This window comes from Populus nigra, chromosome 7, assembly GCF_951802175.1.
Source record: "Populus nigra chromosome 7, ddPopNigr1.1, whole genome shotgun sequence".
Classification (NCBI taxonomy): Eukaryota; Viridiplantae; Streptophyta; class Magnoliopsida; order Malpighiales; family Salicaceae; genus Populus; species Populus nigra.
This window is the reverse complement of record NC_084858.1, coordinates 20182217-20209281: the sequence shown is the minus strand read 5'-3', so window position 1 is coordinate 20209281 and position 27065 is coordinate 20182217. Positions and strand designations below refer to the sequence as shown.

General features: G+C 39.3%; 1 long non-coding RNA gene across 1 annotated transcript; it reads left to right on the top strand.

Moving 5' to 3' along the window:
* The first annotated feature begins 526 nt into the window (after positions 1-526).
* Positions 527-26347, top strand: LOC133698396 (uncharacterized). The gene is made up of 2 exons (XR_009843116.1): positions 527-1335; positions 25850-26347. It is a non-coding gene; the product is annotated as an uncharacterized LOC133698396 (long non-coding RNA).
* The last annotated feature ends 718 nt before the right edge of the window (positions 26348-27065 follow it).

Sequence of the window (27065 nt, the reverse complement as noted above, 5' to 3'; positions counted from 1 at the left end):
GATTATGGAAAAACAAGTAAAATGAAATAAATGAAGAATGAATTAAAATTTGGGTTAAGGGCAAAATGATTAAAAGTTTTGGGGTTTAATTAAACTTTGAAATTAATCTAATTAAGCTTAAAATTAATTTAATTAATCCAATTAAGGGTTTAATTGGATAATTGATAAATTTTTAGACTTAATTAAGCTTGAAATTAATTTAATTCATCCAATCAAGGGTTTAATCGGAGAATTGATAAGTTTTGATACTTAATTAAGCTTGGAATTAATTTAATTAATCCAATCAGGGGCTTAATTGGAGAATTGATAAGTTTTATACTTAATTAGACTTTGGATTTAATTAATAATTAAATCAGGGACTTAATTGAAGAAAATTAAAGTTTGGGGTCAAAATTACAAAATTAAAATACAAGGATCACATTGAAAATGACGCGCAAATACAGGGGGCCAATTACAGTTTAAACCAGGGGCTTAATTACAAAACTTTCAAAACCTCACAGGTCAAAACGCAAATGGCCACCTCATATCCCAAAACAGCGTCGTTTGTAAGAACGCTGTTCATCTTCTTCTTCTTTAACCAAAGACCGTTTCCAGCAGTAAAGGGTAGTAATCATCCGCTCACCTCAGTTATGAACATTTTAATGTTGTCGTCCCTCTGCATGCCATCCGTTAACACCGATCGGACTCTATAAAACAGAGGAACAACGAAGAAAAAGGGGCGAAAAAAATCCAGGAGACAAAAGGAGGAAGAAGAGCAGACTTGCATTCCTCTGTTTCTTCTCAAAGAAACAGAGGAGGCTAAAGAAAAAAGCCACGAACAGGGGGAAAAGGAGGAAGAAAAAGGCAGTGCCAAGGCTGAACAGGGAGAAAAACCGGGGGGGGGGGGAAGCTAAGCCCAGACACGAAAAACCAGGGAGAGACCGGAGAAAAAACTGCTGAAAAACCAAAGCAGAGAATACACGAAGAAAAGCCAGGGGAAGGAGACAGAGACAGAAACAGGGGAGGAGAACAAAAAGCCAACGTACCCCAGCTTCGCCTTCATCTTCAAGAACACAAACATAGTGAGCAGACGAAAAACCAGAGAAGAAAAACGCAAACAAAACCAGAGGAAGAAGCTTAAAAAAACAAAGAGAGGACCGACATCACCACCGACTGCCTCTTCTCCAGCACCAGCTTCCAAAACCAAAGGAAGAAGCTAAAAAGGAGAGAGGAACAAGCAGCTGACAGAAGGAATACACCGATAGAAAGGAAACGAACGAACACAGGGATCTTGAGGCAAGGATAGACGACCAAGAAAGACTGAAAAAAAATCTGGATCGCCATTTCCAGCTCCAGGTAAGTTGCGCTTTCCCTTCTTGCATTTTAATTACATGCTCCTATAGCAGGCGGGCGTGAACTGCTCACGCACGCCTGCTGGTAAAAAAAATGGCCAGCCAGGTCAAGCCTGTGACCCGGCTAGGCCTGCTGGGTCCAGCCCAGCTCCAAAAAATAAAAATAAAAAAAATAAAAAAATAAAAAAAAGTAGAAAAAATAAAAAAATATCTATGCATGAATAAAAATAATGTAAATTTATTGGTTTATTCACTGACGTCAGAGTCAGGAATAAAAATACCGGTTTAAATTTATATTAGTTTTATTCGTTGTATTTTATCTTATTTAGCTAGAAAAATAAAAAAAATATGTGCATGCGTAAAAATAAATTTATTTTTATTTATTTATTCACTGGTTCTAGAGTAAGGAATAAAAAATATTGATCTAATTTTTTTTCGTAGCTATGAATTTTTACCAACGCCAGAGTTGGAATTATTCGAGCTCGAATATTCACTGGCGCCAGAGTCAGGAATATTATAAACAAATCATCATAGCATAAGCGAATAAATGTTTAGCAATTTAAGACAAAACCAGCAATGCAGTCTGCCTCAGGCAGAACATTTAAGGGGTGATAATATCTTTCTTTTTACGTAACCAATCCCGAGCCATAGAATTTCTGTTGACCAGTTAGGGTTCCTAGTGATCATAATACTAGGTGGCGACTCCTTAAATAAGACTTTTTCCCCTAAAAGAACAAGATGCCAGAAATCTGTTCTTTCCATGTAAATATTTTTTAGGGCCGCTGCGATGTCGGGTGCGACAGAATGGCGACTCCACTGGGGACTTAGGATTAAGCTTTGTCTTTTGTCTTATTATTGCTATTTTGTTGTTGTGTTTATTTTTTTTTTATTTTTCTTGCATTTATTGTTTTAGCATGTATCCTTATTTATGTTGTCATGCATAACTTTGAGAGAACACTTTACATCCTAGGATAAGTGGGGAAGTAACGGTACCCCAATGGCTTTAGCCTGGGTAAGACTCGTCAAACCATCCAACTCTTGCTTGATTGTTTACTTAGAAGTGGTTGATATGCCAAACTGATATTACTCAAGGTCTCTATTTTCACACTACTTGTAAGCCTCATATCGACCTTTCATGGACGATCACTGAGCATGCGAGAGATCCTTTGAAACTAGATAATGACCAAGCCCTTGATGCACTTAATAATTAGGATCTTCCCACTAGGTTGTCACCCTGTAAAGGGCAAGTTTGCATTTCATAAGCATTTTTTTTTATCAACATTTTTGCATAAATTGCATGATTTACATTTAGCAGGTTGAAATATAGGTTCCCCATTAAAACCCATCTATAAAACTCGTTCGAGAAAAAGACAAATGGAAAACGAAGAAAGAGCCCAGTTGGAAGCCCAACATCAAAAAGAGGTGGATAATCTTAAAGAAGAAGTCGCAAGGCTTACTAGTCTACTCGAGCAGGCCTTGAGAGATAAATCCGGAAAAGCAATACTTATAGCTCAACCTAAAGATATGCATGTAACTCATTTCGATCCACAGAATCTGGGGGCAAATAGGGTGTCATCTGAATTTCAACAAGCTATGCATTTCCAGCTAGCATACCCCATGAGAATGCCGTTTACCATTGATTCTACCGAGAAAGAATCTCAAAAGGGCAAGATGGTGAAAGAAGAGGGTTTGGAAAAATGGACTGTCTTAGAAGAGAGGATAAGGGTAGTTGAGGGAAACTATTTGTGTGACCTAGTGAAAGCTGTCAATATGTGTTTGGTACCTAACATAGTCATTCCTAAGAAGTTTAGGGTGCCAAAATTCATTAAATATACAGGAACCCAACGCCCTGTAACTCATCTCAAGGCATACTGCAACAAAATGGCTGAGGTGGTTGACGATGATAAATAGTTGATTCATTTATTTCAAGACAGCTTAAGTGGCGCTCCCCTTACTTGGTATATGCGATTGGATAATACCAAGGTTAAAAAATGGAAGGATTTAGTTGATACCTTCATGAGGCAATATAAGTTCAATATAGACGTGGGCCCTGATTGGTTAAGATTGCAAGCTATGGAGAAGAATAACAAGGAGTCCATAAGAGAATACGCCCGAAGATGGAGTGAGGTAGCTGCACAAGTTAATCCTTCCATGTTGGAAAAAGAGATGATCAGTTTATTTTCCAACACCTTTAAAGCTCCATACTTTGAATTCTTGGTTAGAAGCTCTGCACAACATTTTACTAACCTGGTTATTATAGCTGAGAGGATTGAGCAAGCCATTGGGTTAGGCAAAATTGTTGATCCAACTGAAAAGAACGGTTTCACCGAAAAAGGAAAGGACAATGAAGAGGGTTGCCAAGGCACTTACCATTCCTATAGTTAATTTCTTTGCACCGACTCCCAGATATCAACTGTTTTGGAGATAAAGCTATGGTGATAGTAGGTCGAGAATGGTCTGCATGTGACTGCAACTAAGTGTTGAAAAGATGTCTTTGTCGAGGAGAATGAATGATTGAAAGATTCCAGAAATTCCAATCAATGATCACTAAATGTTTAGCCCTTTTTATGTGTTATCATGCCAGTATTCATGTTGGCATAAGTTCTTTGTTGTTTCTTTTCCAAAGCTTCAATGAAATAATGAGTTTCTCATTCAATCATGTTTACGACCAATCATTATTAAGAGAGTTTTGTTATAAGAACTCACGAATACACCTTTAAAGCCTTGCGTGATCTCATAGATGCAATTCATCTCTTGTAACAAAATCCATTTCCCTATTGGAGTTTTGAAAAAAATTGATCTGGTATTTTGATTTCAAAAATAATTTGATGTTCATTCAAAAATGATATTTTTCACATTCTAATTGTAGAATGACAAGTGAATCAAGCAACTCCATCATTGAGGTGATTAACTTATAAACCAAAAAAATATTGTGAAAAAAAAAGAAATAAACACCCTTACCCCATGACTCTTGAATCATGTGTTTTTAAATGTATGAATAATGGTATGTAATGAACTCGTTGCTCATAACCCATGAAATGCATCTTTGTAAAGACCAAACCAACACACTAGATAAGGTCAAAGTTTATTGATTTTAACTGCTTGCGCTTGAAATGAGGAAAGGTCATCTTTGTTATTCCTTTCACGTTCTGACATAAGTACATCCCTTGAGATCCCTTTTTGAGCTTGAATAATTTTTCTTTCATGAAAAAAAAATCTCGACTAGGATCACATCTCACACCGAGGGGGCAAGTGAAATTTCAATGATCAAGAAAGATGATAAAGCCGTGAGAAAGCCAAAAGGCAAAAGAGCTCAAGAAACTCAAATGCTAGGGGGCATGCCCAAATCACAAGAAAACGTGATAACCAAGATAAAGTGAGTATGCTCTTGCAAAGCAATGAAAAAGAAAAAAGAAAAAAAAAGAAAAAAGGGCAAATCAAAGAAGAGCGGCAAAAGAAAATATGAATGACATCAAGAGTCAAACTATTAATAGTGATCTTCAGTTTTTGAAACCCTGAAACACTCTTTGAGCCTTATGAATCCTTTTCTTTCATAACCAAGAACCACAGCCTACGTTACGTCCCTATATAAGTCCTTTCTAATCAAGCAAGCAAGCAACCTAGAACAATAAACAATGCTCTCAAAATGCAAAGAATACTTTTTCATAAGATTCATGACATCAAGAATAAACTACTCATTATTATTCATGTTGATAAAAATGAATGTTCAAAAAGAGACAAATTTTACTCATACAAAACCTCGAGCTTTCTCTCGAGCCCTTCACTTTGAAACAAAAGGTCACCTCATGATGTATTTTCACCGAAGACCTCATTGCCAAACACAAGAGCACATAATCTCTTTTACAAGAAAGAAAATAACCAAGTAGTTGCAAGATTTCAAAAGCAAATTGTTTTAGATTCACATCGAAATAATTTTTGTTTTCAAAATGCAAGATCAAGATTTCAAGATTCATTCTAGACCCATATTCCTTCACCAAACTGAAAATGAAGAAATGAGAGAATGGCCTTTTAAAACCATTATTTTTCTAAGTCGCTTGTCTCGGGTGCGCGACGTCGCGACGATCGTCCACCCTCAAATGGGTAGGGGGGATATATATATCTGGTAAATATAGGGAGACAAGGAATTCTTTGTCTCTTAGCAGTGAAAAAAATGGAATGGGAGTCGCCACCTAGTATTTTGGTCACTAGGAACCCTAACTGGTCTCAGAGATCGGGCACGGGGACTGATTGCGTAAAGGGAAGGTATTAGCACCCCAAATACGCCCTACCTAAGGTAAGCTGCATTGTTTATTTGTATGATAAAATTCAAGGTCTCGTTGTGTTTCCTAGTTGTTGGTCCGTCTATGATTCAAGAAAAGTCCTCCTCAATAAGGAGGTCCTTATCTTATCGGGTAAAACCTAACCATTCTAACGTCTATGTATGTTGGTCCGTCTATGGTTCAAGAAAAGTCCTCCTCAATAAGGAGGTCCTTATCTTATTGGGGAAAACCTAACCGTTCTAATGTCTATGTAAAAAAAAATTTTTAATATCAGGAATACATTTTATGTATAAATTCATAATCCCATATAATAAAATAAGACAAAAAGATTTTTTTAGAATTTTTGAAATATTGGCCTAGTTCTCATGGCTTGAATAAACTGGTTATTAAAGCCAAAATGCATGCTAATACATATATCGTTTTGAAATTTTCTTTGTTGTATGAAAAATATGATGTTGTAATGCTTATATATATATATATATATATATATATATATATATATATATATATATATATATATAATATTGGAGAGACTAGGCCGTATTTTAAAACAAAACATTTTTTAATTATGTATTTTTTTTATGTTTTGACGCAAAAAAGGGTATTTTAATACTGGGTTGGTATCCTTATGGTATAAAAATACAATCAAATATTAATCCACTTTGATAAAAATATGCAGAAAAATCAACAATATTTTTAAAGATATTTAGAAAATTTTTGAAAGCAAAAGACATTTTTTATTTTGAAAATCTTTGATGTTTTGATGAAAACCCGGTATTTTAATACCGGATTTGTATCTTTACAGTATAAAAATACAAATCGATATTAATCAAAATACAAAAATAAAATTACAGAAAATCACATATTTTTGAAATAATTTTTTGCAGAATTTTCTTAAATTTTTATATATATATATATATGAATAATACAAAACAATATAATATATAATATATAATATTAAATGGGCTGGGCTGGTCCGGCCCAACCAACTGGGCCGGACTCAGCCCAAAAGTGTTGGGCCAATCTCGGCCCAAAAAACTATTATTCTCTTCTGGGCCAGACCCGACCCAGAATACTGGGTTGGGCCAGGACCAGCCTGGCCCAGCAACAATGCTGGCGGGGGGAATTATTCCCCCCCACCCTTCCGCATGCATAACGTTATTCGTTCTGCATGCAGGAAACCACCCAAAATGTAGCAACGGAGGGGAAGAAGAATTACTTGGCGCGGAGGAGGCTGTGCGTTGCTGGTCTGTCGGCTTCGCTGGCGGTGTTGCGGTAGCTCCAGGCGGCGCTGCGGCTGTTCCGAACGTCCGGCAGTGTTACTGTTTTTTTTCCAGTTTTCTACCCGTTTCCAGCTTTTCCCTTCCTCTTCCTATGTTTCGGTCTTCTTCTTTTTTTCTTCCCTTCCCTCTCTTCTCTCGGTCTGTCTTTTCTTTCCTCTGTTTTTTTTCTTATGTTTTTCTCTCCTCTCGGTTTCTTTCTTCTTTCGGTTCTTCCTCTTTTTCTCCTCTGTTTTTTTCGTTTTCTCCTCTCCCTCCATCCTCTCCACTCCTCAGCGTTCTTGGGTTCTATTTATAGAGCCAAGGGTGTGACTTTTTTTCAGCTCTCATAGGGGGCAGCCGGCTGGTCGGCCATTGGGCGCGACTGCCAAGGTTCGGCCCCCCCAGGTTTTCTGGCAGGTGCGCGGCGGGTGGTCGACCATTGTGTTCGGTCGGTGGGCTCCAGGCGAGAGAGAGGGCCCCTGCAAAAATTCAAACAACAAAAAAGCTCATTTTCCTTCTTCCCCGCTGCATGTTCGGGGGGGAAGAAGAAAGGGGAACAGTGCCGTTCAAAACGGCACCGTTTGGTCTTCCTTTTATATATATATATATATGAAACGACGTCATTTTAGAGAAAACGCGCCGTTTCATTTAACTATGGCGCCAGACATGCGCCAATGTTCAAATCAGCCCTCAATCATCTTTTGTTCATTCAATTGCATCCCTGCCAATTTCGGTCTTCGCCCCTCTAGTTGGCCGCATGTTTCACTTTAGTCCTTGGCCTCTGATTTATGCAATTGAGCCCTTAATTGATCAATAAACTTCCAATTTCTTCAATTAGACCCCTGAATCAATTAATTCCAGCCCCTCCATTTACGCGCCTCTTCCAATTTGGTCCCTGGTTTCGGAATTCTTCAATTAAGTCCCTAATTGGCCCTTAAACTTCAATATTTATGCAATTAAGCCCCTGATTTGACCTAATAAATTCCTAAAAAATATATTTTGGCCCCAGAACTTAAATTTCTTCTAATTAAAGCCCAAATTGACTTAAAAATCAATTTTTCTTGCAATCAAATCCCCTATAAATTCATTTAAAAATCCAATTAAGTCCATAAACATCCAAATTTGGGCTTTTCTCCTTAAATTTCAAATTTTCCTTCTCAACAGGGCTCTCCTCCTTCAAGAATATACTGTCAAAAATCCAATCTTTGTATTTTTAACCTCATTGACAAATTTTTCGACTATTTTCTGAGTGCTTCTGCCTCCTGTTATTTTTCTTAACCTCCTTTGGCTATATATATATATATATATATATATATATATATATATTTTATGGGGGACCCAAAAATGGGTTACAACAGATGCCCCCTCTTTATAATGCTTACAAAGCAGGGTTTTTGCGCAGTCTGGTTGAAGCTTGATTGATCTGAAACTTGTCTTTTATAGCAATCTCAACTTGGAATCCCATCCAGCGATTCCATTTAACCAACATGAAATATGAGGTCCCGTCTGGCAACCTCCTTTAACCAATATCGAAATACGAGATCCTTTCTGGCAATCTCCTTTAACAAAAGATCTTAGAATCCCATCTGGCGATTCCTTGTAACCAATGTTGAAAAATGAGGTCCCTTCTGGCGACCTCCTTGGATGAATATCGAAATACGAGATCCCTTCTGGCGATCTCCTTTAATCAACTTGGAATCCCATCTGGCGATTCCCCTTTTTTCTTTTTTTCTTTTTTTCTTTTTACGAGGTCCCATCTGGCGACCTCCAAATAGCGAAACACGAGATCCCTTCTGGCGATCTCCTTCAATTTGGAATCCCATCTGGCGATTCCTTTTTATTCAAAAGAAAAATGGGGTCCCATCTGGCGACCTCCAACTAGCGAAATGCGAGATCCCTTCTGGCGATCTCCTTTATTCAACTTGGAATCCCATCTGACGATTCCTTCTTTTATTCAACATGTAATACGGGGTCCCATCTGGCGACCTCCAAATAACGAAACACGAGATCCCTTCTGGCGATCTCCTTTAACCAACTTGGAATCCCATCTGGCGATACCTTGTAACCAACATGAAATATGAGGTCCCATCTGGCGACCTCCTGTGATGAATATCGAAATACGAGATCCCTTCTGGCGATCTCCTTTAATCAACTTGGAATCCCATCTGGCGATTCCTTTTATTCAACATGTAATACGAGGTCCCATCTGGCGACCTCCGAATAGCGAAACATGAGATCCCTTCTGGCGATCTCCTTCAACTTGGAATCCCATCTGGCGATTCCTTTTATTCAAACGAAATACGAGGTCCCATCTGGCGACCTCCAAATGGCAAAACACGAGATCCCTTCTGGCGATCTTCTTCAATCTTGGAATCTCATCTGGCGATTCCTTTTATTCAAACAAAATATGAGGTCCCATCTGGCGACCTCCAAATAGCAAAATACGAGATCCCTTCTGGCGGCCTCCATCAACTTGGAATCCCATCTGGCGATTCCTTTTATTCAAAGCTGAAATACGAGGTCCCTTCTGGCGACCTCCTTTGACCAATATCGAAATACGAGATCCCTTCTGGCGATCCCAAACAACTTGGAATCCCATCTGGCGATTCCTTATTACTAAAGCTGATATCGATGTTGTTCTTCCTGATGGCAGGGTTCAAAACTTTTCATTTTCTCTCTATTTCTTGTTCTTCTCGTTGTTCCAGAATCCACTATGGTTCACAACTGTGATTCTTTCTTCGTCTCCAATCTTGTGGGAAGGCATTAAGAACTCCTCCTATAATGATCCAAAAAACATATATGCAATGATTTATGATTAGATGCCATGCATGCATTCGTACCTGGTTTTGAAACATAGGCCCCATCCTCTTCTTCTAGTTCATGGGACTCCTTCTTAACATGAGCTTGCTTTTGACATCGTATGCTGGATTCATCTCTCGTGTTGTCTCTGACTTTCTTCAAGTAGTCCTTTTCCAAAAATGTATGACTTGTCATTGCCTCTTTGTCATGCTTTTGTCAAATGCTTTAGCTTTGTTTTCAAATCTATAGGCTTCCGTACATTTTAAACACGTAAAACTTTTCATGAAAACATCTCTTATTGCCCCCAGTGTAGGGGTGTGATTCTAGTCTAGGCTTTTGTATAGAGAAGAAATTCGTTCAGCCGATGCTAAAGTTTTTAGGTGCGATAACAACAAGACATGCACTGTTGGGATTAATGCAAAAATGATTGTTGTGAGATCAATGCAAAAGAGAAAGAAGTCAATGGCCAAACTTTGCTTTATTGATTTATGAGCCTACATCAAGCATAATATCTTTTTACAGAGTCAGAATTCACGGGTCGAGCTAGGTCTTCTCCATCCATTCTAGCCAACTTCAGCGCTCCTCTTGAGAATGCCTTCTTTACTACGTAAGGACCCTCGTAATTCGATGCCCATTTGCTTTGATCGTCTCCGGGCAATGACAATATTTTCTTCAATACTAGATCCCCTTCTCGAAACAACCGAGGTCTAACTTTCTTATCATATGCCTTAGCCATTCGTTTCTGGTAAAGTTGGTGATGACATATTGCAGCTATCCTCTTTTCGCTGATCAAGTTCAGTTGCTCATATCTCACTTGGGCCCACTCGGCCTCCTCTAATTCAGAATCTATCAACTCTCTTAACGACGGGATTTCCACTTCCAAAGGCATAACTGCCTCCATACCGTACATTAGAGAATACGGGGTAGTCCCTGTCGAGGTCCTGACTGTAGTGCGGTATGCATGAAGAGCAAATGACAACATCCCATGCCAATCTCTATATGTGACTACCATTTTCTGAATAATCTTCTTGATGTTCTTGTTGGCGGCTTCTACTGCGCCATTCATCTTTGGTCGGTATGGTGAAGAATTCGAATGCTTGATTTTCCATTTAGTACACAACTCTGCTATCATTTTGCCATTGAAATTCTGTGCATTATCTGTCACTATCTTTTCCGGAGGACCATATCGGCAAATCAAGTCTTTTTCTACAAACTTTTTCACTACCTTCTGTGTTACATGGGCATATGAATTAGCTTCTACCCATTTTGTGAAGTAGTCAATAGCTACGAGGATGAATCTATGGCCATTGCTAGCTTTTGGGTTAACAGGTCCGATCACGTCGATTCCCCACATTGCAAACGGCCAAGGAGATATCAGATTAAATAGCGGAGCTGGCGGCATATTGACCTTGTCACTGTAAACTTGACATTTATGACATTTCCTGATATAGTCGATACAATCTTTCTCTAGTGTCATCCAAAAATAACCAGCCCTTTGGATTTTCCTCGCTATCATATGCCCGCTAGCATGGGTTGAGCAAATCCCCTCATGGACCTCCCGTAATGCCTTTCTAGCATCTGCCTCATTCAAACACCTTAGCAGGGTTCCATCAAATGATCTTTTGTACAAAATCTCTCCATCTAAATAGAAGTCTATAGCCAACCTTCTCAAGGTTTTCTTATCCGTTTTGGAAGCTCCCACCGGATATTCATGATTTTGCACAAGGTTCTTGATATCATAATACCAAGGTTGTCCGTCTATCTCTCCTTCAACTAAGCAACAGTGAGCTGGGTCATTTCTAATGTCAATGTGTACCGGTTGTACCTTGCACTTGAGATCAATGGTAGTCATAGCAGCTAACGTGGCCAAAGCATCCGCAAAATGGTTCCCCTCCCTTCCCAGATGGGTGAATCTAATTTCTTCAAATTCCTTTGCTAGTGTGGATATGTATTCCTGGTACGGCCTCAACCTTTCCTCCTTGGTCTGCCATTCTCCTTTAACCTGACAAATAATCAACATTGAATCTCCGTATACATCTAACTTCTTTATCTTCAACTCTAATGTCGCTTCTAAACCGAGGATACAAGCTTCATAATCAGCTGTATTGTTGGTGCACTCGAAATGCAGTTTAACCGAAACTGGATACTGTTTCTTATCAGGAGAGATTATTACCGCATCGGCCCCGTTACCATATACATTCACTGCACCGTCAAAAAACATCGTCCACCAATCTATCCTCTCTTCTTCTTTCTCTATTGACAATATATCTTCATCAGGGAAGTCAAAATCCAACGGTTCGTAATCTTCAACAGCATTATCGGCTAGATGGTCCGCGATTGCACTTCCTTTTATGGCTTTCCTTGTCATGTATACTATGTCATATTCTGCTAATAAAACTTGCCACCTTGCAATTCGACTTGAGAGAAAGGGCTTGTTACAAATATACCTCAGAGGATCCACTTTTAAAATTAACCAAGTGGTATAGTATAACATATAATGTCGCAACCTTTTTGCCGCCCACACCAACGCACAACAAAGCCTTTCTATCTCCGTGTATCTAGACTCACATTCAGTGAATTTCTTACTTAAGTAATAAATGGCTCTTTCCTTCCTTCCGGTTTCATCATGCTGTCCCAATACACATCCCATGGCTGCTTCAGTTACTGTGAGATATAATACTAGAGGCTTTCCTGATACCGGAGGAACCAGTAAAGGTGGATTTTGTAAATAATGCTTGATTTTATTGAATGCCTCCTCACACTCCTCATTCCAGGTTCCAGGATTCTTTTTCCTTAGTAGTCGGAATATAGGTTCATACTTCTTTCTCCGTCTTGGGGGATGACATAACTTGGATGGCCCTTACTTTATCTGGATCCACTTCTATACCTCTATCACTTACCACAAATCCTAACAGCTTGCCCGATTTAACTCCGAATAAACATTTTGCAGGATTAAGCCTTAGTTCATATTTCCTCAACCTCTCAAATAACTTCCTCAAAACTTCAACATGATCCTCTCCCCTTTTAGACTTGGCAATCATGTCGTCTACATACACCTCAATTTCCTTGTGCATCATGTCGTGGAACAAAGTCACCATTGCTCTTTGATAGGTTGCTCTTGCATTCTTCAATCCAAATGGCATAACCTTGTAACAGAACGTCCCCCAAGGTGTGACAAAAGTTGTTTTCGCCTTATCCTCTGGAGCCATTTTTATCTGGTTGTATCCTGAAAAACCATCCATAAAGGAATATGTGGAACTCCGGGCAGCGTTGTCCACTAAAACATCTATGTGTGGCAGAGGAAAATCATCCTTAGGACTAGCTTTATTCAAATTCCGAAAATCCACGCACACTCTAATCTTCCCCTCTTTCTTAGGCACCACAACAATGTTAGATACCCATTGTGGATACCTAACTACTTCTAGAAAGCCAGCATCCCATTGCTTCTCGAGTTCTGTCTTGACCTTCATCTAGACATCTGGGTGGGCCCTCCTCAGCTTCTGTTTGACTGGCTTACAACCTTCTTCCAACGGTATCTTGTGTACTACAATATTTGTATCCAAACCAGGCATATCTTCATAAGACCAAGCAAAGACATCTGAATATTCTTGTAATAGGGTGATCATTTTTATCCTTTGCTCAGAAGTAATTAAGGTACCTATTTTCAACTCCTTCTTGAACTGATCACTGCCTACATTGATGGTTTCGAGTTCCTCTGCGGCAGGTTTCCAAGTCTGTTCCTGTTGTTCTACTAGCCTGGTGAATTCACTGATATTGCTTTCATCCCACTCTTCTTCTTCCATAGTTATCACATGTTCATTCAAGTTTGGCCATTTATTCTTGATGCTGAATGTATGTAATGTTGTAGGAGATCCGCTTTCAGGATTCCTGAAAGCGGGAAGTGTTTGGTGTAAATGCATAAAAAAAAGAAGGCAATTTGTGAAAAGTGCATGATCTCACAATTTATTTAAAGAAAAGGTGGGCTCTATGACAAACATAAAATCTAGCTGACATCATGAACCTTGATTGTCAACTAGCGGAAATAAAAACAAACATAAGCAATGAAAAAAGCATGTTAAGGCAAACAAAATTGGTTTACATTTTGAAAACCACCGGAGCTTCTTGGGTCACCCAGTTCTGAAACTTCTCGTCCTGAGCCAACTTGCGCACAAAGGTCTTGGCGGAGACTTCTTCTATGGTGTAGACTGTCAGTTGTGGGAGTGCTTCATCTCCCTTTTTTGCTACTGTCTTCATGTCATCTTCTTCCATCTTGTTTTCCCCCAAGGTATTTATGCCCATGTTTGACAGCTCTTGATCAAGGCTTTCAGCTTCTTTATCATGTTGTATTATGTATGCAGCTTTTGGGAATGACACGCTAAGAGGAGGGATTTCTAGCTTTTCTTCCTCAGGCTCTCTTCCTTTAATTCTGACCATCATTCTTGCCCTTCTTCGACCAGCAGCCCACCGATAATCCTCTTGGTTAGGTTGATACCCTAACCCAAATCTTTGAGCAGCACTTTTCATCCTTGCCGGATTAACCCCTCCTAGTATCCCGATAATGAGGTTATACTGAAATGGGATCCCGCGGTCCAAAAAGCATAGACTTGCCATCCTTGCTGCTTCTGAGATCCTTCGCCTTCTTAGCACTATGTTCTCCGGCACCCAGTCAGTGTTCACAATCTCAAAGGCATGGATATTGTTATCCTTGCAATCATCTGCTTTGATAAAAGGTACAGCCACATTCTTTATCATGGATACTGTCTCCTCGGCCTTGACAGTTACCAACATCCCATTCATGATATACTTCAGGCATTGGTGCAATGACGAAGCTACTGCCCCCGCTGCATGAATCCAAGGTCTTCCTAACAACATACTATAGGAAGGGTGGATATTCATAACCTGAAGGGTTACTAGGAACATTTGTGGTCCCACATATAGCTCCACTTCTAAAGTCCCAATTATTGGTCTAGGCGAGCCATCATACGTTCTGGCCATCATAGTACTCGGCTTTATATGTGATTCATCGATCGGCATTTCTTCCAGAATGTGCTTTGGCAACACGTTAAGGGCCGAGCCATTATCAATGAGTACTTTTCCTATGAGGCAGTCCTTGCATCTCACCGTAATGTATAAGGGCTTATTATGTCCGGTACCTTCAACATCCAGCTCATCAGCCGTGAAGTACAGGTAATTAGTTGCATGGATCCTCCCCACTAGATGCTTCATGGTTTTATGTTTAATGTCTTGGGGTACATATGCCTCATTCAGTACCTTCTGCAAGGCGTTTTGATGCGGCTCAGAGCTGAGTATCAAGGACATCAGGGAGATCCTAGCTGGAGTCTTCTTTAGTTGATCTACTATGCAATATTCACTATGCTTGATCAACTTCAAGAATTCATTCGACTCCTCTTCTGTTACCGGCTTATTAACTTCTAGTGCTTTGTCCAGATCTACCACTTCTTTACCCTTTTCCTTCCTCAACTCCTCAGGCGTAAAGCAACGACCACTCCTGGTCAAACCACTTATCTCAGTTTGGAACAAAGGAAGAGGAGCTCGAACGTTGGAGGTATAACCATAATTATAAGGCATGGCATTGTGATTCCCTTTTGTGTAGGATGGATTAACCAAGATTAGCCTTGGGGGCCCATTAGCTGTTTGTTGGATCCTACATACTCCTGCCATCTCATCCTGACCTTCCATCATACTCACCTCACCCCTGCTCTTCATGGGTTCAATTCTCAATTGCCCCATTTTTAACATTTTTTCAATCATTTCACAAAACTCGATACAATCTTCAATATGGTGTCCATCTCTTCCATGGAACTCACAATAATCACCTCCCGCCGGATGGCTTTTCACATTTGCCTCTAGAAATCCTGATCGTACTAACATGTCGTACATCTTTTCCATAGACACCTTCAACACCTTGCATTGATTTCCAACTTCTATCATGCCTATTCCACTACTACTTGAGGCATGTTTAGGCAACGGGTTTGAATTAATGTTGGGCTTGTCTTCAAAGGATACCCATCCTATCTTAATAAGCTCCAACAATCTTTTCTTGAAAGCGTAACAGGTTTCAATCCCATGCCCGGGATTACCCGCATGGTACTCACAAGTCAACTCGGGCTTGTACCAAATTGGGAATGGTGGTTGTAATGGTAGTGTAGGGATAGGAGCGATGTGCCCAATGCTCAGTAGTTTGGCATACATATCCTTCAAAGGCATGGGTAGTGGCGGTAATTGTTCTGAAGGGTATCTTATATAGAGTCTTTGGTAGTGATTTTGGTTGTTTGACTGGTTATTTGTTCGATTAAGGGAAAAAGGTTGGTTAAAGTTCATGTGTGAGAATTGAGAGGTAGGTACTTGTGGATTGTGGGAATCTACTTTCTTGCCCTTATACCCGCCTTCCAAGTTGTTAATATCGCCTTCTCTCTTTCTTCCAATAAAACCCTTCTTTTCCACTGGCATCGCTATTCGCCCAGCTTTAATCCCTTGTTCTATCCTCTCAGCTATGCGTACCGCTTCATAAAAATGTTGAGAGGAGCTACCCATTAGGTGCTCATAATAAGGTGCTTTGAAGGTATTGGCAAACAAGCTCACCATTTCTGTTTCTATCAAAGGGGGTTGGACATGCATTGCCTCATCCCTCCATCTTTGCGCATAAGCCCTTACTGACTCCGGGCTCTTTTTCTCCATTGCCATTAGACTTGTTCGATCAGGAGCGATTTCCATGTTAAACTTGTACTGTTTGAGGAAAGCCTCCACCAAGTCTCTCCAGCTCTTGATCCTGATGTTGTCTAACCTCATGTACCAGCTTAAAGCGGATCTTGCTAGGCTATCTTGAAAGAAATAGATTAGCAATTTATCATCCCGGATTACTTCCGCCATTTTGTTGCAGTAGGATCGAAGGTGAGTGTTTGGGCATTCCAAACCGGTATACTTAGTAAATTCTGGTATTCAAAAATCTTTTGGCACCACGATGTTTGGTACCAAACATACTTCAGCTGCTCACATAGGGTCAAACCAATCATTACCCTCAACTGCCCTTAATCTTTCTTCTAGAGCAAATAGCTTGTCTTGGTCCATCAAACTGGGATACCTATTATCCGGGACTCCCTCCATTGTTAAGTCCATAGTGATTGGAGCGTGAGTTGGCTGGATAGGGGTGATAGGCACAAAATGTTGTTCATTGGCCGAGTTTGCCCCCTGGTTTTGAGATGCTTGAGGGATGTGAGCTGCTGGCGCTCCTTCAAGCTGTTGTGCTGATGTTCCCTCCCCATTCTTGGCTCTTAGAAGCTGCTCTAGTAAGTCGGTTAGCCGAGAAAATTCATTCTTTACGGACTCCAATTCGGTCTGATAATGTGACTCTAAGTGAGCTCTCTCTTCGTTCTCCATTCTTGCTCGAGACCGGGTGTTGTGGATTTTGGATGTGGGACCTATGTTTCACGGTCTGGGATGCATGGAGAAATGTAAATGAATGTATGATAAAGAAACAATGTATAAATGCATATGTAATATGAGTTTTTTTCAAAAAAAACGATCGATGGCCAACATTCCTCTTGTGTAATGGGCATGGACTCTTTTTGTCACGTTCCTTATCAGGAGTAGTTTCTGCTCAAGCTGCTGCTTTGGTAGGCTTATATATTTTTTACAAAAGATGGGTCAAAGCCCCTTTTCATTAATATTGGCTAATACATCTCTTGAAAAGAGGGTACAAAATAATAAAAAGAAAAATACATCAATCTTCCTCTTCATTCATATCTCTAGCCACTGGTAGGAAAGCGAGGCCTCGATTCTCAATTTTCTCTAAGAAGGCATCCGTCTCAGTCAAGCTTTGTCGATAAAGAAAGATGTCCCTTCCCACCCTTCGACCATTGGCTCTAATAATCCGTGCGTGAATGGCAGCTTCATCCATTTGCTTATCTACTTTGGCCATCTTCTCTATAAGCAACATGTTGTTACGATTCAAGGTATGGTTGTTGGTGTCAATATGTTCTTTATGTTTTTCTGAAACTTCCAACTTTTTGGTCAACAGTTTCACCTTTTCTCGTTCTTTGTCACACTTCACCTTCAGCGTCCTAATTTCAATTTTCTTAGCTGCCAAATCTGCCTTCAAAACCTCCTCTTCATTCCCCTTTCTTTCGAACTCTTGTAATTCAGCTAGGCGACTTTCTCTCATCATGTACTTCTTGTTTAACTCATCATACTTCTCAATTCGAGCCAACAACTCTGCTTGAACATGCAAGAATTTGTCCTCGACATTCTCTTGATAGCCGTTGAAGTCGGCTTTCAATGCTTCCAATTCAGAGCTGCTTTGCATCCAATCCAAAATCAGTCTTCCTCTTTCTTTCTCAGATTCTTCTATTACGGCCTTTCCTTTGCTCAATTGTAGCTCCAACACCCCTATTTTCGCATCTCTGGATTCGAGCTGTTCGTTTAGAAACACTCTGCTTTTATCTCCTTCCATCATCATCCTTTCTAATGTTGCTTTATCTCCCTTACTCTTTCCCAATTCTATTTGGAGCCTTTCTAATTGCTCCATAAGGTCTTCCTCATTACTGACCTTTTTTTCTTTTCAATGACCCTTCTTCAATTCGTGAAGGCCCATCTTCAGGACATGGTTTTTTCGGAGCGGCAATCGGGGTCAAATTCCTCCACTTTTCATATCCTTCACTTGAGCTTGGGTCTCTCAAACTTTCTGACTCCTTTTGAATTACAGTCAAATGGCACCAATCTTGTTTAATGGTTTCAAGAACTTCTCTCGCGGATTGATCCTTGAAAAACCCGAAAAATTCAGCAAGTCCCACAATTCTGGGGATGTGTTGTATGCCACCTAATTGTCTTATCACCGGAGCCGGAGCATAGCTGACATAACCTATGATCCCAATTAAAGGTACCCAACATTTTTGTCCACAACTTACTATGACATCAACTGATTTAACCCAAGGGGCCTTCCAACTAAAGCTGCTACTAGGTAACTCTTGCAGTTTTTTCATCCAACCCTGATCACCCAGGATTCCCCATTCTTCTTCCTCCACTATCCTCAAGGGTTTTTGGTTAAACCACCAAAAATTATTAAAGATCGGCTTCTTGGTTTCAACATGGCTTACCATCCAGATGTATAATAACTGAGTACAACATCTTACTGCGCCTTTCCCCGTCTTTCTGAAATGGTTGAGGGTCAGCAAAGTCTCAGCTAATATGGCAGTTGTAAGGTTGACATGAGTATTTTCATATTCCACGAATGCAGCAGCAGCTTCTAGACTTATAACCCCTTTTAAGCTTGGAAATAACACGAGACCATAGATCCCCAGAGCGATTAATCTGTCTCTTTCCAGCACAGAGATGTATTGCTCTTTTTTCCTTTCTAATTCAACTTCCAGAAATTTCCACCTTAAACCGCTGCCATTCTTCTCTAAAAATCTGCTCAGATGTGGAATCTTCAATAATTTCGACAACTCAGGAATCACCTTGTCATTTCTCAAAGGAAAATAAACCCGGTGTAGGTGTTTGGGAAACTTCATCAACATTCCATACTCCTCTATAGTGGGACACAAATCCACATTTCCAAAGGAAAAGCATCTGTAATCGGGATCCCAAAAAATTAATCAAGGCTTTGATTGCTGGGTTCAATACTTCTATCTTTGCAATTTCTAACAATCGCCCATACTTCCCGAAAAATGCTGCCTCATCAATGTTCTGACTATGGCCCAATATTTTCTTCATCTCATATGCTACGCAATTCAGGTCTTTGACTGCTGGAAGCTTCCTTGCATCATATCTAGAGCAGTCTCCCTCTGATAGTTATGACAATTCAGAATTCTGCCCATATTCCACAGTAGAAAATTTAGTAATGATGGCCATCTTATCGTTTCAAAAGACCTGAAAACCAAATGCTTTATGGTTTAGATTGTTTTATGCAAAATGCATTTTGTGGAGCATACACCCTATAGCCAGTTCTAAATCTTTTATGCTTGACGAGGGTAGGTTGGCTATTCAGTCTCTAAAAAGGGTCTCTTGCTATCCCAGTGATTGCCCTCGTGGAGGCAATATGAGGGCTTGTAGGCAATGAGATGGCACATGTACCAATTATTGCCAGTCTAAGCACTCAGCGAAGAGTTGGGGTTTACACAAACTTAAACCTTGACTAAAAGTCGTAAGGTAAGCTGCTAGTCCCCTACTTAACTTAAAGTTTGTGTGTGCTCTCAATAATCAAAATATGTGATGCATGTGACAGTTCTATAAGATGTATGAGACAGTTCTATACAAATGCATGAACAATATGTAAAAATATTTAAAGCATATAAGCAGATAACAAAAGGAAAGACATATTAACAATAAACACACGAAAACAAAAACAAATCAGACAAAAACAAAGCTTAGTCCACAAGGTCCCCAGTGGAGTCGCCATTCTGTCGCGGGTGCGCGACGTCGCAGCGATCGTCCACCCTCAAATGGGTATGGGGGATATATATATCTGGTAAATATAGGGAGACAAGGAATTCTTTGTCTCTTAGCAGTGAAAAAAATGGAATGGGAGTCGCCACCTAGTATTTTGGTCACCAGGAACCCTAACTGGTCTCAAAGATCGGGCACGGGGACTGGTTGCGTAAAGGGAAGGTATTAGCACCCCAAATACGCCCTACCTAAGGTAAGCTGCATTGTTTATTTGTATGATAAAATTCAAGGTCTCGTTGTGTTTCCTAGTTGTTGGTCCGTCTATGGTTCAAGAAAAGTCCTCCTCAATAAGGAGGTCCTTATCTTATCGGGTAAAACCTAACCATTCTAACGTCTATGTATGTTGGTCCGTCTATGGTTCAAGAAAAGTCCTCCTCAATAAGAAGGTCCTTATCTTATCGGGGAAAACCTAACCGTTCTAATGTCTATGTAAAAAAAAAAATTTTAATATCAGGAATACGTTTTATGTATAAATTCATAATCCCATATAATAAAATAAGACAAAATGATTTTTTTAGAATTTTTGAAATATTGGCCTAGTTCTCATGGCTTGAATAAACTGGTTATTAAAGCCAAAATGCATGCTAATACATATATCGTTTTGAAATTTTCTTTGTTGTATGAAAAATATGATGTTGTAATATTTATATATATATATATTGGAGAGACTAGGCCGTATTTTAAAACAAAACATTTTTTAATTATGTATTTTTTTTTTATGTTTTGACGCAAAAAAGGGTATTTTAATACTGGGTTGGTATCCTTACGGTATAAAAATACAATCAAATATTAATCCACTTTGATAAAAATATGCAGAAAAATCAACAACATTTTTAAAGATATTTAGAAAATTTTTGAAAGCAAAAGACATTTTTTATTTTGAAAATCTTTGATGTTTTGATGAAAACCGGGTATTTTAATACCGGATTTGTATCTTTACAGTATAAAAATACAAACCGATATTAATCAAAATACAAAAATAAAATTACAGAAAATCACATATTTTTGAAATAATTTTTTGCAGAATTTTCTTAAATTTATATATATATATATATATATATGAATAATACAAAACAATATAATATATAATATATAATATATAATATATAATATTTAATATTAAATGGGCTGGGCTGGTCCGGCCCAACCAACTGGGCCGGACTCAGTCCAAAAGTGTTGGGCCGACCTCGGCCCAAAATGGATTGGGCCGATCTCGACCCAAAAAACTATTATTCTCTTCTGGGCCAGACCCGGCCCAGAATACTGGGTTGGGCCAGGACCAGCCTGGCCCAGCAACAATGCTGGCGGGGGATATTATTCCCCCCCCACCCTTCTTCATGCAGAACGTTATTCGTTCTGCATGCAGGAAACCACCCAAAATGCAGTAACGGAGGGGAAGAAGAATTACTTGGCGCGGAGGAGGCTGTGCGTTGCTGGTCTATCAGCTTCGCTGGCGGTGCTGCGGTGGCTCCAGGCGGAGCTGCGGCTGTTCAGAACGTCCGGCGGTGTTACTGTTTTTTTTCCAGTTTTCTACCCGTTTCCAGCTTTTCCCTTCCTCTTCCTATGTTTCGGTCTTCTTTTTTTTTTCTTCCTTTCCCTCTCTTCTCTCGGTCTGTCTTTTCTTTCCTCTGTTTTTTTTCTTATGTTTTTTTCTCCTCTCGATTTCTTTCTTCTTTCGGTTCTTCCTCTTTTTCTCCTCTTTTTCTCCTCTGTTTTTTTCGTTTTCTCCTCTCCCTCCGTCCTCTCCACTCCTCAGCGTTCTTGGGTTCTATTTATAGAGCCAAGGGTGTGACTTTTTTTCAGCTCTCATGGGGGGCAGCCGACTGGTCGGCCATTGGGCGCGACTGCCAAGGTTCCCCCCCCCCGGTTTTCTGGCAGGTGCGCGGCGGGTGGTCGGCCATTGTGTTCGGTCGGTGGGCTCCAGGCGAGAGAGAGGGCCCCTGCAAAAATTCAAACAACAAAAAAGCTCATTTTCCTTCTTCCCCGCTGCATGTTCGGGGGGGAAGAAGAAAGGGGAACAGTGCCGTTCAAAACGGCACCGTTTGGTCTTCCTTTTTATATATATATATATATATATATATATGAAACGACGTCGTTTTAGAGAAAACGCTTTGTTTCATTTAACTGTGGCGCCAGACATGCGCCAATGTTCAAATCAGCCCTCGATCATCTTTTGTTCATTCAATTGCATCCCTGCCAATTTCGGTCTTCGCCCCTCTAGTTGGCTGCATGTTTCACTTTAGTCCTTGGCCTTTGATTTATGCAATTGAGCCCTTAATTGATCAATAAACTTCCAATTTCTTCAATTAGACCCCTGAATCAATTAATTCCAGCCCCTCCATTTACGCGCCTCTTCCAATTTGGTCCCTGGTTTCGGATTTCTTCAATTAAGTCCCTAATTGGCCCTTAAACTTCAATATTTATGCAATTAAGCCCCTGATTTGACCTAATAAATTCCTAAAAAATATATTTTGGCCCCAGAACTTAAATTTCTTCTAATTAAAGCCCAAATTGACTTAAAAATGAATTTTTCTTGCAATTAAATCCCCTATAAATTCATTTAAAAATCCAATCAAGTCCATAAACATCCAAATTTGGGCTTTTCTCCTTAAATTTCAAATTTTCCTTCTCAACAGGGCTCTCCTCCTTCAAGAATATACTGTAAAAAATCCAATCTTTGTATTTTTAACCTCATTGACCAATTTTCCGACTATTTTCTGAGCGCTTCTGCCTCCTGTTATTTTTCTTAACCTCCTTTGGCTATATATATATATATATATATTTTATATATATATATATATATTTTGTGGGGGACCCAAAAATGGGTTACAACATCGCTGACAAAGCACACTTAGGGGCAATGATCAATGCAAGGGGGCAACATTGTGTTTAGAAGAAAAAAATTCTAGAAAAAGAGATGGTAATTTCCTTCAACCAGACAAGGGGGCATTTTGGTTTACAAAAGACAGTTTGATCCTTTCAGCAAGTGACACCGAATGTTTCTAGCAGTGAAACGAGGAGTAATGAGTGGTCCTCTCAAATTATTTGACGAGTCAGAAATTCTTTAGCAAGAAAGTGGGTCACGATGGGCACTACAAAGGTTGAGTTGTGCAAACAAATCTGGAAATAGACTTACATGGGTCAACCCGAGTGGGCTAGAAGCCAAGCGACAAAGAGGACCCAAATCAGAGATAGCAAGTCCTCATCAGTTAAGCAACAAGAAGACTAAGAAAAAATAGGGGCCTATATTTCAAAACAGGTAAAGATGCATGCATATCATCTAAACTTTGAGACATTGGACTATGAGTTTTGCAAATTTCAGATGAGAAAATTCCAACGGAATCCATCAAGTGGAAGGCCAACTTGAAATGGCCAAAGATCGAAATTGGTGTTGAAAATTTTTCATTTTTTGAGAATTTTTTAATCTGGGCAGGCCGCCCATGAGAAATAAGCCATCTGAAAAATCTCTATGTTTTTCCACCTCTTTTGAATGCGCCTTCGAGCCTTTGATCATCATTTTTAGAGCGCTTTCAAGCCCTTATCTCCCTTCAAGTGTGTCTTCGAGCCCTTGACCATCCAAAGTATTGCATTTCCTAACCCTACCTCCCTTTTTGAGAACACCTTCGAGCCTTACCTCCCTTCAAATGCGCCCTCGAGCTTTTAATCATCATTTTTAGGGTGCTTTCAAGCCCTTATTTCTTTTGGAGCGCCTTTGAGCCCTTGCTTCTCTTCGAGTGTCTTTGAGCTCTTGCTTTCCTCTTCGAGTGCCTTTGAGCACTTGCTTTTCTCTTGGAGAGCGCCTTTGAGCCCTCGCTTCCTTCCTCGAGTGCCTTTGAGCACTCGCATTTCTCTTCGAGTGTTCCTTTGAGCCCTCGCTTTCCTCTTCAAGTGCCTTTGAGCACTTGCTTTTCTCTTCGAGTGCCTTTGAGCACTCGCTTTCCTCTTCGAGCGCCTTTGAGCACTCGTTTTCCTCTTTGAGCACTCGCTTTCCTCTTCGAGCGCGCCTTTGAGCCCTCGCTTTCCTCTTCGAGTGCCTTTGAGCACTTGCTTTTCTCTTCGAGCGCGCCTTTGAGCCCTCGCTTTCCTTCGAGCGCGCCTTTGAGCACTCGTTTTCATCTTCGAGCGCCTTTGAGCACTGGTTTTTCTCTTCGAGCGCGCCTTTGAGCCCTCGCTTTCCTCTTCGAGCGCCTTTGAGCCCTCGCTTCTCTTCGAGCGCGCCTTTGAGCTCTCGCTTCTCTTCGAGCGCGCCTTTGAGCTCTCGCTTTCCTCTTCGAGTGCCTTTGAGCACTCGCTTTCCTCTTCGAGCGCGCCTTTGAGCCCTTGCTTTCCTCTTCGAGCGCGCCTTTGAGCCCTCGCTTTCCTCTTCGAGTGCCTTTGAGCACTTGCTTTCCTCTTCGAGTGCCTTTGAGCACTTGCTTTTCTCTTTGAGCGCGCCTTTGAGCCCTCGCTTCTCTTCGAGTGCCTTTGAGCACTTGCTTTTCTCTTCGAACGTGCCTTTGAGCACTTGCTTGCCTCTTCGAGTGCCTTTAAGCACTCGCTTTCTTCTTGCATTCTTTTAAGTGCGCCTTTGAGCCTCTCATTTTCCTTTTTTTATATACTTGGGTAGGTCACTCATCACAATGAGACCACTAAAAACAAAAAAAACAAAAAAACAAAAACAAAAAAAACAAGACAAAAAACAAAAATATATATATAAAAACAAATGGGTCGTCTTCCAAATGATTTGTTTCTTGATTTCTACATCTCTCTGTAAAGGTCGTGTGTCAATCTAATGCTTTCAAAGTTTTCAAGACTAATAAAAAAAAAGCAAAAACTCTGTCTGTATCTATTTTTCTTTATAAATTTACTACACAAAGCTAAAGGAAAATGAAATTTTCCAATATCTTTGCATAGTAAATATTATAAAGAGGGGGCAACTGTCATAACCCAATTTTTGACCATTTTATTTTAATTATTATTATTATTTTATTTACTGAAAAAAAAATAATGATGAAAAAAATAATAATAATGATGATGGAAAAACAAGTAAAATGAAATAAATGAAGAATGAGTTAAAATTTGGGTTAAGGGCAAAATGATTGAAAGTTTTGGGGTTTAATTAAACTTTGAAATTAATCTAATTAAGCTTAAAATTAATTTAATTAATCCAATTAAGGGTTTAATTGGATAATTGATAAATTTTTAGACTTAATTAAGCTTGAAATTAATTTAATTCATCCAATCAAGGGTTTAATTGGAGAATTGATAAGTTTTGAAACTTAATTATTCGAGCTCGAATATTCACTGGCGCCAGAGTCAGGAATATTATAAACAAATCATCATAGCATAAGCGAATAATTTTTTAGCAATTTAAGACAAAACCAGCAATGCAGTCTGCCTCAGGCAGAACGTTTAAGGGGTGATAATATCTTTCTTTTTACGTAACCAATCTCGAGTCATAGAATTTCTGTTGACTAGTTAGGGTTTCTAGTGATCATAATACTAGGTGGCGATCATAATATTATGTTTATTATTTTTAAAAAATAAAAATTTACTTTAAATTTGTTCTTAAAACAAATTTATTTCATGTCTGCCTTTGTTTTTCCAACTAAATACGTTTTTTTCCCTTTATATTTATTTATTTTTATCTAGAAATATTAACTAAATGAGAATTTTATCTGCGTACATTGCTCCATTATAAATGGTCAATCTTACATTATAATATTTGTCTCGACAGATCAAATCCCAGTTGATCTCTACGACACCATGAGTGCTGTAACTATACGACCAAAATGGTTGTCCTTGGCAGCAGCCGCTCATGGAAACGGCATGGAAGAGGTGGGTTACCCTCGTGAATGTCTCAAGAAGACATCCCAGCGAATTTGAAGATTGCTTGTAAATCTTGAGCTCAGTTCTTTTCAGATGATGAGTGGAATGGATATAACAGTTTAAATACGTAATAGGAAGTTCCAAAACTTGCTATAGAAGTCCTCTAATGGCTAATGGCTATCGAATTTTATGCAATTTCTCATCATTATTTTGAGTACTGAATAGGAATGGAAGCTAAGCACAGTAGATCGATAAGACACCAAAGCTTTGTTCCCCTTGTAATAAAATCAATAAAACAAGCACATATGGATCGCATCCAATGCCAAACACAGGTGTTCGTGGGGGACATATCCTTGGCAACTTGATCCTAGGCATAAATTTTTTGTTCTCGTGTTTCTTTTTTTAATTCAAAGTATCTGTATATCAAAACTAAATCTTGGGATAATACTAAATAGATATTCACATTAAGATTAACCATTGATGAGAAAATTTATCCCAATGATTTTTTCTTAAACTCGAATATGGAATACAATATAAAAAACAAATGTATTTATAAATATTGATCGGTAAACAAATCAATATAGTATATTTTGAATTGAAATCTAATTAATAAATGAAGTAAGGATTTTGAATAATTAGAGATTAATTAAAATTTCAATTCTATAATTGTTAATCAATTGTACTTTTATCTATTTCTTAATTAATTGTAATCATATATGTCATCGATAAACTTATCCAACACATGTAATAAGAACCAACATTGAGAAAAAGGAGGAGTATCATATGATTCCCAATTTCTTTATCTCTCTGAAATTGAGAGAGAGAGAGACAGAGAGGGCGTTAGAAGAACAAGTAACCAAGAAACAAATTCCTTATCCATTATCTATCTTATCCAAAAACTAACATATATATCCGTCGAGGGATATTAGAGAAGAGGCAAAAGTGCCTGAGTACAATTAAAGAACAGCTAGTCATGCGATTCTCCTTTCGTTTCATTGCAAGACCGTGACTAAATTCATTGTAACCTCTCCCTTTTCCTTGAAAGTTCTTGCTTGTGTTATCCATTTGGGGCATCATGCATTCAATTCACCATTACGTTTGTCACCGAAAGATGTTACAGTCTA